We start from the raw sequence: 12,385 nt of genomic DNA, 5'->3' as shown, positions 1-12,385 counted from the left end.
CGGATATCAGCCGATGCAAAAGGATCCTCCAGAATTGCCGCACCAGGATCACGGAGAGTGATCAGAGCCCTGATGGGCGCATCCACGTCCTCTGGCACCTCCGAAGATGAGTCCTTCTGGCATGGGGGCTCCTCCCCGCTGGAGACCTCTACAACGGCAGGCTACAGGAGAAGAGAGCGTAATCAAAGAAGACATGAATAGAAGTCCGATTGCAAAGCAGGAGGAGGGGCCGAACCTGGTTGGCGACTTGAGATGCCGGATTAGGGGAAGACGGCGCAGTTTCCCTCCGGAGCTTTCTGACAAGAACCTTCCTCGTCTTAGCGCGAGCCCGGGGGGCAACAGCTTCAGACAGTCGTTTTCGCTTGGGGGTCAACTTAACGGTGCTCGGCTGAATCTCCATCACACTTTTTGAAGGAGGAGGAGCATTCTTGCCGAAGAGGACCACAGGAGCAACCGGCAGGAAACAAAAGGGCGTTCCATCATTGTTCATCGGCTCTGGGCCATCTTCTTGCTGTAGAAACAAAAATGGAGTCAGGAGGAGCCTAGCAAAAGTTAAAAGAAGAAATGTTAATCACAAGCGGTACCTCTCCGGCGGGAATGTCATACTCGGGATGGATTTGCTGTAGCATCGGACCCAAAGCTCTTCGGAAAACGTGAGTTTTCCACATCGACCACCATCCCTCAAAGTCGACAGCCGAGGAAGTGAAGGTAAAATTGGCAGGGACAGATAAAGGAAGGTCTGCAAACAGACTGTAGCACCTTTGGGTGGTCAAATCGTCAGGGAGGTCCACCCTGTTTGACGTCAAGAAGTGGAGAAGAAAATAGGGAGGCACTTGCCCAAGACCAAGCTGCCGGGCTGCTACGACCGGCTGGTAGAACTCATAACTGGGCTTGAGGATCCAATTAGAGGTACTCATGCTAACTGGGAGAAGGCAGGGCCGAACCATAATGGAGTAAAGGCGCCTAGTGTCGGCGTCATGGGCAATATCGGCCAATCGGAAGGTAGCCGGGTTCTTGAAAAGTTCAGAATCGGTATAAGGAAGAAAGTTTGGGTTATCAAGGCCTTTATAGAAAGTCCTGAACCAGCGGGAAGCATATGGAGGATTCAATTTCCCGCCAAGGAGACTGTACAAAGCCTGCCCGAAACTGGTGCACCTAATCTGTCTCCTGCTCAGATCAGGGAAGGAATTGCCTACCAAGGAAGGGAAATTGGGGTCGGAACTTTGGAAATAAAGATGGGCCCACAATTGGATGAACCACCATGGGCCACCAGTTCTGACTTTCTTCTGAGAAAGAAGGCTAGAGGTCATCAGATGGAGATATCTGTAAAGTTCCCCAAGAAATAGTTTACCAAGGCCAATAGGTTGACCCCTGGCCAGCTCATATGCCAAGGAGAGGTAATTCTTGGTCGGGGCAAGAGAAGGGCCACAGAAGAGGAAATGTTCAAGCCATAGGTTTAGAAAGGCTGTGTGCTCCTTTTCCGATACAGGACCCTTGCTTTTCTGGTGTTGGTTCAGGTATGTGCTCCAGTTAGTACATTCAGTTTTGGAAGACAGTTTGAAAGGGACTACACGGAGGCTGTAAGCGGAAGGGCAGGTTGATGATATGTCCAAGCCGGTGATCATCATAACATCCAGCAGTGTTGGTGCCAACGGGCTGTGCCTGAAAAGAAAACAATTCAAGGCGTCAGACCAGAAATAGCCGATGGTCTTCAAAAGGTTCTCATCTTTTTCAAGGGGGGAGAGGGACAGAGACAGCGCATCGGCTATTCCGATGGATTCCCATAAGGGCTGGTAGGTGTCCGTTACTCTGTTGTACCAAACTGTCCAACCTTCAGGGGGATTTGGCCAAGCGCGGAGGCTATCCGACCAAGATTCTAGGTCTATATCCTGACTCACGAAGGGGATTCGATTGGCTTCAGACGAGATCAGATCTATAGGGTTCTCGTAGGAACGAGGCCCGAGGCAGAAAGAATTGAGGGAAGAAAGGTGCAGCAAGAAGATATCAGAAGCCTGAAAAACCCCAAGAAAACAAGATTGCCGAGGAAAGAGTCACTGAACCACGCAGTAAAATTTACGGATGCCGTGTTAAATTAATGGGGGTCGGAGTTTACCTTCAGACCGAAGACGGCAGCGGCGGTGCGCAAAGACTCCGCCATCGGGAATCCTGAATCGAGACCCTGGAGAGTGGATCTGGGTTTGGCGGTGCAAGATTGGATATGCGTCTCAAGGACCAGGGAGGATCTTGCGGCTAGGGTTTGCGAGTAAAAGGAGATCGGAGTTAACCCGGATCCCAGAATCTCCAGAGATTTGTGTCGGATTGGAAGACTGGCGGAGGGTAAAGTAAATTGAAAGGTTATTTCGGATCCGGATCGGTATATTGTAAGGCCGATGCGTTGCCATCGGCTCTTAAACAGATCGTTGTGCACAAGAAAAGTTACTGATACAAAAGAAGATTTTGTTCATAGCGAGGCAGTAAATACAAAAGAGGAGCTAACTACTCCTAGAGATAGCCTAGTGGGGATACTACGGCCTACCACCAGTACACGCCAGAAGTCTTGCGGCGTTTGGACGGCGGAGCAATGCTAGTGCCGCTGCTACTGCTATCGCTGCTGCCGTCGACGTCGTCCCCGCTACCATTGCTAGTAAAGCCGTCATCGTCTTCAGCTCCTTCGGTGCCGTCGGAAGTTTCGTCCGATGACCTGGCAAAAAGGAAGGTACCTACCATCGGGTCTTCCTCGGAGGAGAAGGAATCGGCTCTTTCTTCCGAGGAAGAAAGGTCTTCTCCCCAAGATGCGTCGTCTTCATCTTCTTCCAACTCGGCCCTGAGGAAGAGCGCGAGATCTTCACCATCAGTCAGGGGCTCATCATCCTCTGACTGGTAACGGAAGTCCCACTCCTCTGCATCCCAATGCAGGGGGGCACGGACTTCGTAAGCAGCGATTGGGTCGTATTTTGGAGTTGGTTCTCGGGAGGATTTGGATTCATAAGAAATAATGGAGGAAGCAGAGGAAGAAGAAGCCATGGCAAAAGTAGAGGAGGAGTGTAGTTGATAATGGCTGTGAGATGTCTGGGGAAGTTGCCGAGGGTAAGTTTATAAAGGTAAATCAAGGGGTGAAGTGAATCGGCACCGTGACGGTTCCCGAGGAGATTGGTACAGGGCAGTCATATTGGTTGGAAGTCGAAAAGGCATATACGGATCGGAAGCCGAAGGGTCGAGGTGATTTTAAAATAAATGATTTTGGAATTACCATCGCCGAAACCAGGGGGGCATGTGTTATCGCCATATTCTAGACGGGCCAAAAGTGGGCCGTGGAGCAAGAAGGGCCTAGGAGATGGTTACGGTAAGCTTGCCGATCGGACCTTGTACGGGTGTTTGGGGCCAGTAAGGCCGTGTAAACTCAGATATAGGCAGTTAGGATTCGTGTCATGTTTGGTTAGGGTTAGTTAAAAGAGAACAAGTCTACGGACTATAAATATGTACCGCGAATAAACAAGAAGGAGAGAATCATTCATCAACAACTCACGGCGCATCGCCTCCCCTGTTACAGGGTTTTCATCGGGTAAGTGCCATGCGGCCCCGATCACGCTCTGCGTGATCGGGGGCGCATTGCCCTTGCTTGTTCATTTCATATGTTGCTCGCTCTGAAGCCTTGTAGATGGCGAGTAGCATTAGTTATCATAGCGCGCATAGAGTAATGTTATTTTCTTTATATCATGATCATGCTCTGTTCGTTGTTCTTGCGTGCCCTGCAATCATCATGTTCAATCATGAATGCGATGATTGCGTCTTGCTTTGTTTGTATTAATAGATTCAATCTGTTATGGCTGGTTTCTATCTATTAGAGATTTAGCTCGATATGTGCATGATTAGGCCTTGCAAACGAGTTGAAAGTTCCAGCAGTATGTTAGTATCGGATCGTAGCCTGAGTAGAGGTTTTTCTAGGAATCGGCTCTTCAACTGTTTTTAGGATCTTTATTTAGGTTGATTATTCTGGTGCTTCTGCGTATTCGTTAGGCTCAATCACGTGTAGGATGTTCCGATCGTGTAGTGAGGGCTGATTGGATTGGATTGATATCTATGAAGCAAGCTTTACTTCATTATTATATATGTACATTGCCTGTCCCGAAGATCCGATCCGGTATTGATGCAATCGGCTCTTCATAGCCGATACCGGAGAGGAGCGATGAGCCGATCACGGCTCGGACTAACCTTTACAAGTGTCTACGCTTACAGGAATCTTACGAATCACACCTTCCTGATCGGGTGCAGGATCAGGTGGCACGCCTAGCGACTCCAAGCCAGGGTGTGCGCCAGATCGCTGGGCCGTTGACCGAGGGACCGGGGCCCACCAGCAGTCTCGGGAGCCTCCCGGCTCCTCGTGTTGCCTGTCGTCATTCGCCGGTGGGTTTCGATCGACAACACTATGCCGGCATCTGCATCACAACCTTTATATGGCATGCCGCCAAACTATTTTGCTGGGCAAACGCCGCCGCCACCACCGGTCTAGCCGAGCACGGCTGAACCGGTCAGACCAGTGTGATGGTGGCCAACCTGACAACACAAGCACCACTTGCATCATTTCCTAGTTCGGCTGGCCCTAGCCGAACGAATGAATTGGTGAATTTTGAGCCCCCATATACTACTATAGCATATAGTGTGTCGCCTATCCCTCCGCAAGAATCGGGTATCCCTCGTGGGCCGATTCCGGATGATGTTTTTAATGATTTATTGATGCGCGCACCCGTTAGTTCTGTACAGATGACGGCACAAGCTGATCACATTGCACATAGACTAACTCCTAACGCACAAACGTCTACAAGTGGAAATTACAAAGCCGATCTCGCTAGAATGAAGGAGGATCTGGCTAACATGTTTAAAACCAAACTTGGATTAGATATGGGTAAATCTCGTTTATATCAAAAACCATATTCCGATGATTTGGATTTGGTTTCTTACCCTGTGGGTTGGCGTGTTCCCGATTTTATAAAATTTAGCGGTGACGATAATAGAACAACTTGGGAATTCAATTGTGTTCGCTTGTTTTCGTTATCTTTGATTGGAACTTCTTTCTCTTGGTTTTATTCATTACCTCCAAATTCGGTCCACTCTTGGAACGAATTAGAACAAAAATTTCATGACCATTTTTATAGTGGGGACAATGAAGCCAAATTGACAGATTTGACATCGTTTAGACAAGGTAGAGATGAGTCTATCATGGATTACTTTAAAAGATTTAAAGATGTTAAAAACCGATGTTTTAATTTGTCAATTTCTGAAAGAGATTTGGCTGATTTGGCTCTTGGTGGTTTACGTTCTCATTTTAAAGAAAAGCTCGAGGGTTATGACTATTTTTCGATTAATCAACTTCAAATTAGAGCTTTGAACTAAGAGTACAAATTAAAAAACACCAAAGAAATTTATAAGACTCATTGGTCCAACAAGCATGTGGTTGACTATGGTTCCGACGCTTCGGACGATGAGGAGAAAGAGGTGTATGCCGCTGAGTTTGTTTGGCCATCAAAGGCCAAACCATGTTCTTGCCCATTGCTTAAGCTGACTCAAAAGAACCAACAAGATGAAGTGCGGTTTAATTTTGATGTTTCTAAGTGTGATCGCATATTTGATGAATTGCCTAAAAATGGAATCATCAGGTTATCTCATGCCGTACCGCTACTTGAAGAGTTAAAGCGGCGTGCATACTACAAGTGGCACAATTATTCATCTCATGCAACTAACGGTTGCAATGCTTTTTGTTGACAGGTACAATCGGCCATTAATGAGGGACGATTGATCTTGCCTGAGATGCAGATTGACAAGACACCATTCCTTGTTCGCACCACTGATTTGAACAATGCCAAGGTGCTTATTCGGTCGGAACAAGCTGAAGGAGCTAAAGGAAAGAACTTGATCATTGGCGAAGAAAGGCCGAAAACTTCAGAAGACAAGATTCTGGCTAGAGAAGTGGTGCTTGAAAAGACTCCTGATGGGAAGGAGTCTCTGACAATTACTGTAAGAGCTTCTGAACTCAGGGGGCAACCCAGTTCCTCATGAGACTCGAGTCGGCCTGCTGTCCAGGCACGACCGGTCAGACCGGTCCCACCAACCGGTTAGACCGGTCAGGCGCAGGGTTGACCCAAGATGATCAAGCCCAAGCGTCCAGAGGTTGGTACTTGGAAAGTGAATGAATCAAAGGTGCAGGGGAAGTTTGCAAGGCACAAGCCCACCTTTTATCAACTCCTAAACAAGTACACAAGTGAAAAAGCCGTTCCAAGAGATCAGGCCCTAAAAAAGAGATCAAGGTCGCCTCCACGCCAAGACAATCCTTCATCTCCTAGGGGAGAATCCAGTAAGCGCAGAGGTGATGTTACCACTCTATTCCCCCTCCGAAGGTGTATGCCATAATGCCTTGGGCGCCGCCGGCATCAAATTCTTCTTTCCCAACATAGGAACACGAAGTGAACTGGATGCAATTCTATCCGATGTCATACCCACCATCTTACTAGAGGGAAGGGGAACACAGGGGGCCTATGTTTGACAGGTTGTCATGACCGGTGCATGACCGATTGGGGCTTCACCAATCAGGTCCGAGGTAGCAGCCTGCACCGGTCCGACCAGTCCGACCAGGGACCAGGTCATTCTTGCTCTCCAAGGCAGGAATATCGTGTGAAGGAGAAGAAAGAAGAGGTGCAGCACATGCAGATTGATTCAGGAAAGGCCGTAGCTGAGGATGTTGTGCAGATTGGCGATGTCAACATGGCCATCAAGGAGTAGGAAAAGGACCGATGGTTTTTGGTAAATCGGTCAATCCTTCTGCCCAGAAATTTGCCATGGCTAATGATCATGAGGCCAGCAGTAGCAACTCGACGGATAAATATTTCCAACCTAGGTGGTGCCCTCTAGGGTTGACTTGCACTTAGAAGAGGAAGCTGCAGCGCCCGCGCTTTCAAGAGAAGAATGAGCAAGAGGCCGAGCAACTGAGGGATGAGCAATTCAACCAGTACAGACCCATGATCCCTCAAAGCAAGGTGTGGCGGGTCAAGGCAGCCGACCAGCCAGCAGGACCAGTCGGGCTGCCCCAGCCGACCGGTCTGACCGGTACAGTCGATCGGTCTGACCATCCGGAGCAACCGAACAGATTGGTGGAGCCTGCAGTTGAGCAGAAAGCCGGATCAGAAATGGCCATTTTGGCTCCAAGCATAGGAGAAATACTGTCAGCTCCTCCAGTGCTAGATGGTGAGGAGTTGGTGCATTATGAAGCGTCACCGGAGCACAACAACATGGAAATTAATGTTGTACACTTGTCTTCGGATTACTACGTGATACCGGAGGAGGATGTGGCTCATTTGGATTTTGGGCCGCGTGATGCTGTGTTCCAGAAGCCCAAAGAATCGAATAACCATTTGAAAGCCCTCTACATGAGAGGACATATCAAAGGAAAACCAATTTCCCGGATGCTCATCGATAGTGGGGCTATTGTGAACTTAATGCCCTATACATTGTTCAAGAAACTTGGCGGGGCGGACGAGGAGCTGATGAAGACGAACATGACGGTCAGTGGCGTCGGTGGAGGTGATCCTATTGGCATCAAGGGAGTTGCTTCCATGGAGCGGACCGTGGGGAGCAAGACACTTGCTACAGCATTCTTCGTCTCCGAGGTGCAAGGTAACTTCAGCTTGATTCTGGGACATGCTTGGATACATGCAAATCAATGTGTTCCTTCTACCTTGAATCAGTTTTTGATTCGGTGGATCAGTGATGAGATAGAGGTAGTCCATGGAGACACTTCATCCTTCATTGCTACAGCCGATTCGACTTCTGCAGGTATTCATGACAACATTAAGTGTTTATCGGGCCTGGACCTGTCCGATTATGAGCTTATTAGTTGCACTAAGAATGGCTTCGTTCCTGCTATATTAAAGCCGATTGAAAATTGGCTAAACCATTTAATGTGATCAGAATGAGTTAGAACAGCCGATCAGGTGCAACTGGTCAGACCGGATTGCCTGACTGGTCAGATTTAGAATGGTTACATCAAAGGATTGATCACTATCGGGCACGTGCGAATAATACGTGTGAAGCTATTGAAGATTTTGATGATATAGATAAGCTAGGACAAGGGCTTATGTCACTTAATCCTTTAGAAAAAGTAGATCTTGGAGATGGTTCTATTCTTACGCTGACTTTTGTAAACAAGAATTTATCGGTTGAATATAAAGCCGATTTGATTAACCTTTTAAAAGAGTACATCGATTGTTTTGCATGGGAATATCATGAGATGCCTGGTATGAGTCGTGATTTGGTTGAGCATCAGCTGCCTATTAAAGCCAGTTTTAAACCTTATAAGCAACCTGCTAGGCAATTTAATCCTATTATGTATGACCGAATAAAAGAAGAAATTAATCAATTATTAGATGCTGGGTTTAATTGGTCTTGTCGATATGCTGATTGGATTTCCAGTATCGTGCCTGTTGAGAAAAAAGATTTGGGTAAAATTAGGGTGCGCATTGATTTTAGAGATCTCAATAAAGCTACACCTAAAGATGAGTATCCTATGCCTATAGCCGATATGTTGATTAATGAAGCTTCCGGACATCGAGTTATTAGTTTTCTTGATGATAATGCTGGTTACAATCAAACATTTATGACCAAAGAAGATGCGTCTAAAATGGCATTTAGATGTTCGGGCTTTGTTGGTTTGTTTGAATGGGTTGTTATGACTTTTGGTTTGAAAAATGCTGGTGCAACTTATCAAAGATCTATGAATCTGATCTTCCATGATTTGCTTGGTGTCATCTTGGAAGTTTATATTGATGATATTGTGATTAAATCAGCCGGATTGGATCATCACTTGGCTGATTTAAGACTTGCTCTTGAGAGGATGCGTCGGTATGGTTTGAAGATGAATCCACTCAAATGTGCTTTTGGTGTATTGGCTGGAAAGTTTTTGGGTTTCATTATTCATGAGAAGGGCATAGATATCGATCCTAAGAGAATTGAAGCCATGAAAAAGGTAGAGACTCCTACATGCAAGAAAGATTTGCAAAAGTTTCTAGGCAAGGTGAATTTCTTGAGAAGATTTATATCCAACTTGTTTGGAAAGATAGATGCTTTTACTCCTATTCTTTGGTTGAAAGATGAAGCCGAATTTACTTGGAGGGCAAAACAGCAAGAGGCGTTTGAAAAGATTGAACATTATTTGTCTTCACCACCGGTACTCAAGGCGCCTAGGAGAGGGGTTCCTTTCAGGCTTTATGTGGCTGCTGAAGGGCTTATTGTTGCGGAAATGAGGTATACTTTCATTGAAAAGTTGTGCTTATCTTTATAATATGCTTGTACTAAATTGAGGCACTATTTATTATCTAGTACTTGCATAGTTGTTTGTCAAACCAATGTAATTAAGCATATGCTTCATAAACCGATTTTGAGTGGTAGAATCGGTAAGTGGGCTTATGCCCTTGTGGAATATGATTTGGCTTGTGAACCATTGAAATCTATGAAAGGTCAAATCGTAGCGGATTTCATTGTTGAACATCGGATTGATAATGAACATGATTTGGAAGTCGGCTGTATTACTTGCACACCATGGAAGTTGTATTTCAATGGATCGATTTATAGTGATGGTCAAGGGATTAGTACTGTTCTTATTTCTCTGAACAATGCTATTTTTGATATGTCTAACTGATTGGATTAAGATCGTACTAACAATCAAGTTGAGTACGAAGCCCTTCTATTTGGCTTGGAAGTTTTGCAATCTTTGGGGCGTGAAGCATCTTGAGGCCTTTGGTGATTCACTTCTGGTGGTGCAGCAAGTATCCAAGGTATGCCAATGTTACAATGGTTCTTTGAATGTATATGTTGATAGATGCCTTGATATCATCTCTTGCTTTGATGAATTTGTGATACGGCATATACCAAGAGAGGATAATGGAAAGGCTATCGCTCTGGCACAGCAAGCATCTAGTTACGCAGTTGTGAAGAAATATTTTCACATTCGAAAACTGATGCGAGTGAATGCCGAGTTGCAGGTTCTGGACAAACCGGTCCGACCAGTTGGTGCACCCGGTCTGACCGCCAAGACCGGTCTGACCGGTCCAGAGACCGGTCTAACTGACGTCTCTGCTGGAAACAGCGATTCGCCCAAAGAAGTTGATAAAACTATCAAGGCCAAAGCTGGAGATTGGAGAACACCTATTGTGGCTTATTTGAAAGATCCTGGTCGTGGTGCAGAGAGAAATATTCAGCGTTCGGCATTTAAGTATGTATTATTTGATGATGAGCTTTATCGATGAACCGCCAAAGATTTGCTTCTCAAGTGTTTAGATTCGAATCAGGCCAGAGTTGCTATGGGAGAAGTTCATGAAGGCATCTGTGGGACACATCAATCAGCTCCTAAGATGAAGTGGTTACTCAGAAGAGCCGGTTTCTGTTGGCCTAGCATGATGGCTGATTGTTTCAAATATTATAAGGGATGTGAGGAGTGTCAGCGATTTGATGATTTGCAATTGGTACCTGCTGCGTTGATGCATCCTATTATCAAACCATGGCCGTTCCGAGGTTGGCGATTTGATTTCATGGGACAAATTAATCCTCCTTCATCAAAAGAGCATCGCTTCATGTTGGTGGCTACATATTATTTCACTAAGTGGACCGAAGCAGTTGCTTTGAAGAATACGACACATAGAGAGGTGATTGAGTTTATTACATAACATATTATCCGTAGATTCGGTATCCCTCAGACTTTGACAACAGATCAAGGGTCTTTATTTATATCGAAGGAGGTGCGTGAATTACCAAATCTTACAAGATTAAGTTGCTCAATTCGTCTTCGTATTATGCTCAGGCCAATCGTCAGGCCGAGTCTAGCAATATGATATTGATTAAGCTTATCAAGAAGAAAATAGAAAAAAATCCCAGGAGATGGCATGAGGTTTCATCTGAAGCTTTGTGGGCTCATCGCATATCTAGACATGGTGCTACTAAAGCTACTCCTGTATGGTCAAGAGGCCGTTTTTCCTATTGAGATGAACTTGGACGCTTATAGATTGGCCAAGCAGAATGATCTTTCCGCTGTTGATTACCATGATTTGATGATGGATAATATTGATGAAGTAACCGACAAGCGCTTGAAGGCTTTGAAGGAGATTGAGAAGGACAAGCTTTGGGTGGCTAGGGCTTACAACAAAAAGGTAAAAAAATAAATCTTTTCAGGTTGGTGAGCTGGTTTGGAAGACAAATCTACCTCTTGGGATGAAGAGCAACAAGTTCGGCAAGTGGTCGCCAAGTTGGGAAGGTCCATAGAAGATTGTCGAGGTTATCTTCAGGAATTCATATATGATGGAGATGCTGCAAGGAGAATGTTTACCTAGGGCTCTTAATGGGAGATACTTGAAGAAATATTATCCTAGCGTATGGCAAGACGCTTGAAGATGAAGATGGCCGGTATATGAATATCACCCTTAGCATTATTGTTTAGGCCAGTAGGTTCTGTACCAGGTGTAGTCTTTAGATTGGGTTCTGATAATTGCTTTTTGGCTTGCAAAGCTCACCAGGCTTGCAAAGCTCACCAAAAAGGCAGGGGGCATATGTTGACAGCCAAAATTAGCAAAAACCATGACCGACCAGTCAGACCGGTATGCCCTACTGTAATCCAAGTAGATTTAGATTTTGATATTCGTGATCTTTGTAAACCAACTCATGAAGGGGTACGACTTCCCTGGCCTATAAATATGAAGGCTAAGGCCGATTGAGGGTAATCCCAATCGAATCAATACAATCTGTCATTTACTTTTTATCCTTCAAACCCTAGCTTTTCCAACCCTAATTCTATTTTTCTTGCATTTCTACAGCGTCTGAAGGTGTTCTGAGTGGCATGCCAATCTCAGGGCAACCCTAGCTCCATTAGCTCCGACGGGGTCCCTCCCGAGCTTGAGGTTCTAGGTTTTTGAGCCGCCTCTGGAAGAACCAGTCTGACCGGTCAGAAGAACCGGTCTGATCGGCATGCCCAGGAGCGCCGCCGCCGACAGTCGTTGCAACCCGCGCGTTCTAGCGCATTTGTGTGTTGACCGGATTCGTGTCAACAGTGGCCACTGAGTGCTACAGGGAACCACAAACTGGATCCTGCGGGCGGACGGCTGCCGTACTGGAGATTGGAAAAGTGAAGGGATTCGGCAGCACGGACGGGTGGCCGGCGGCTTGCAGCAGGGAGCGCACAAACGAACACTCCCACCTGATGACTTGAGTGAGATTCGTATACATAAATCTAATGGGCTGCCAAATTACCAGCTCAAAAGGCCAAAACCACCGATGTACTAAAAGTTGTTCAGAGCTTGCTATAAACTAGTCGTCCCCATGCTAATCGGACGACTAATCATGGTTAGTAGAC

General features: G+C 46.1%; 1 pseudogene; it reads left to right on the top strand.

Moving 5' to 3' along the window:
- The first annotated feature begins 7,178 nt into the window (after nt 1-7,178).
- Nucleotides 7,179-11,867, top strand: LOC112885487 (annotated as a pseudogene).
- Nucleotides 11,868-12,385: the final 518 nt, after the last annotated feature.

The sequence above is a fragment of the Panicum hallii genome, chromosome 3 (genome assembly GCF_002211085.1).
Source record: "Panicum hallii strain FIL2 chromosome 3, PHallii_v3.1, whole genome shotgun sequence".
Lineage (NCBI taxonomy): Eukaryota > Viridiplantae > Streptophyta > Magnoliopsida > Poales > Poaceae > Panicum > Panicum hallii.
Note: the sequence above shows the minus strand (reverse complement) of the source record. Positions and strands in the feature narration are given on the sequence as shown.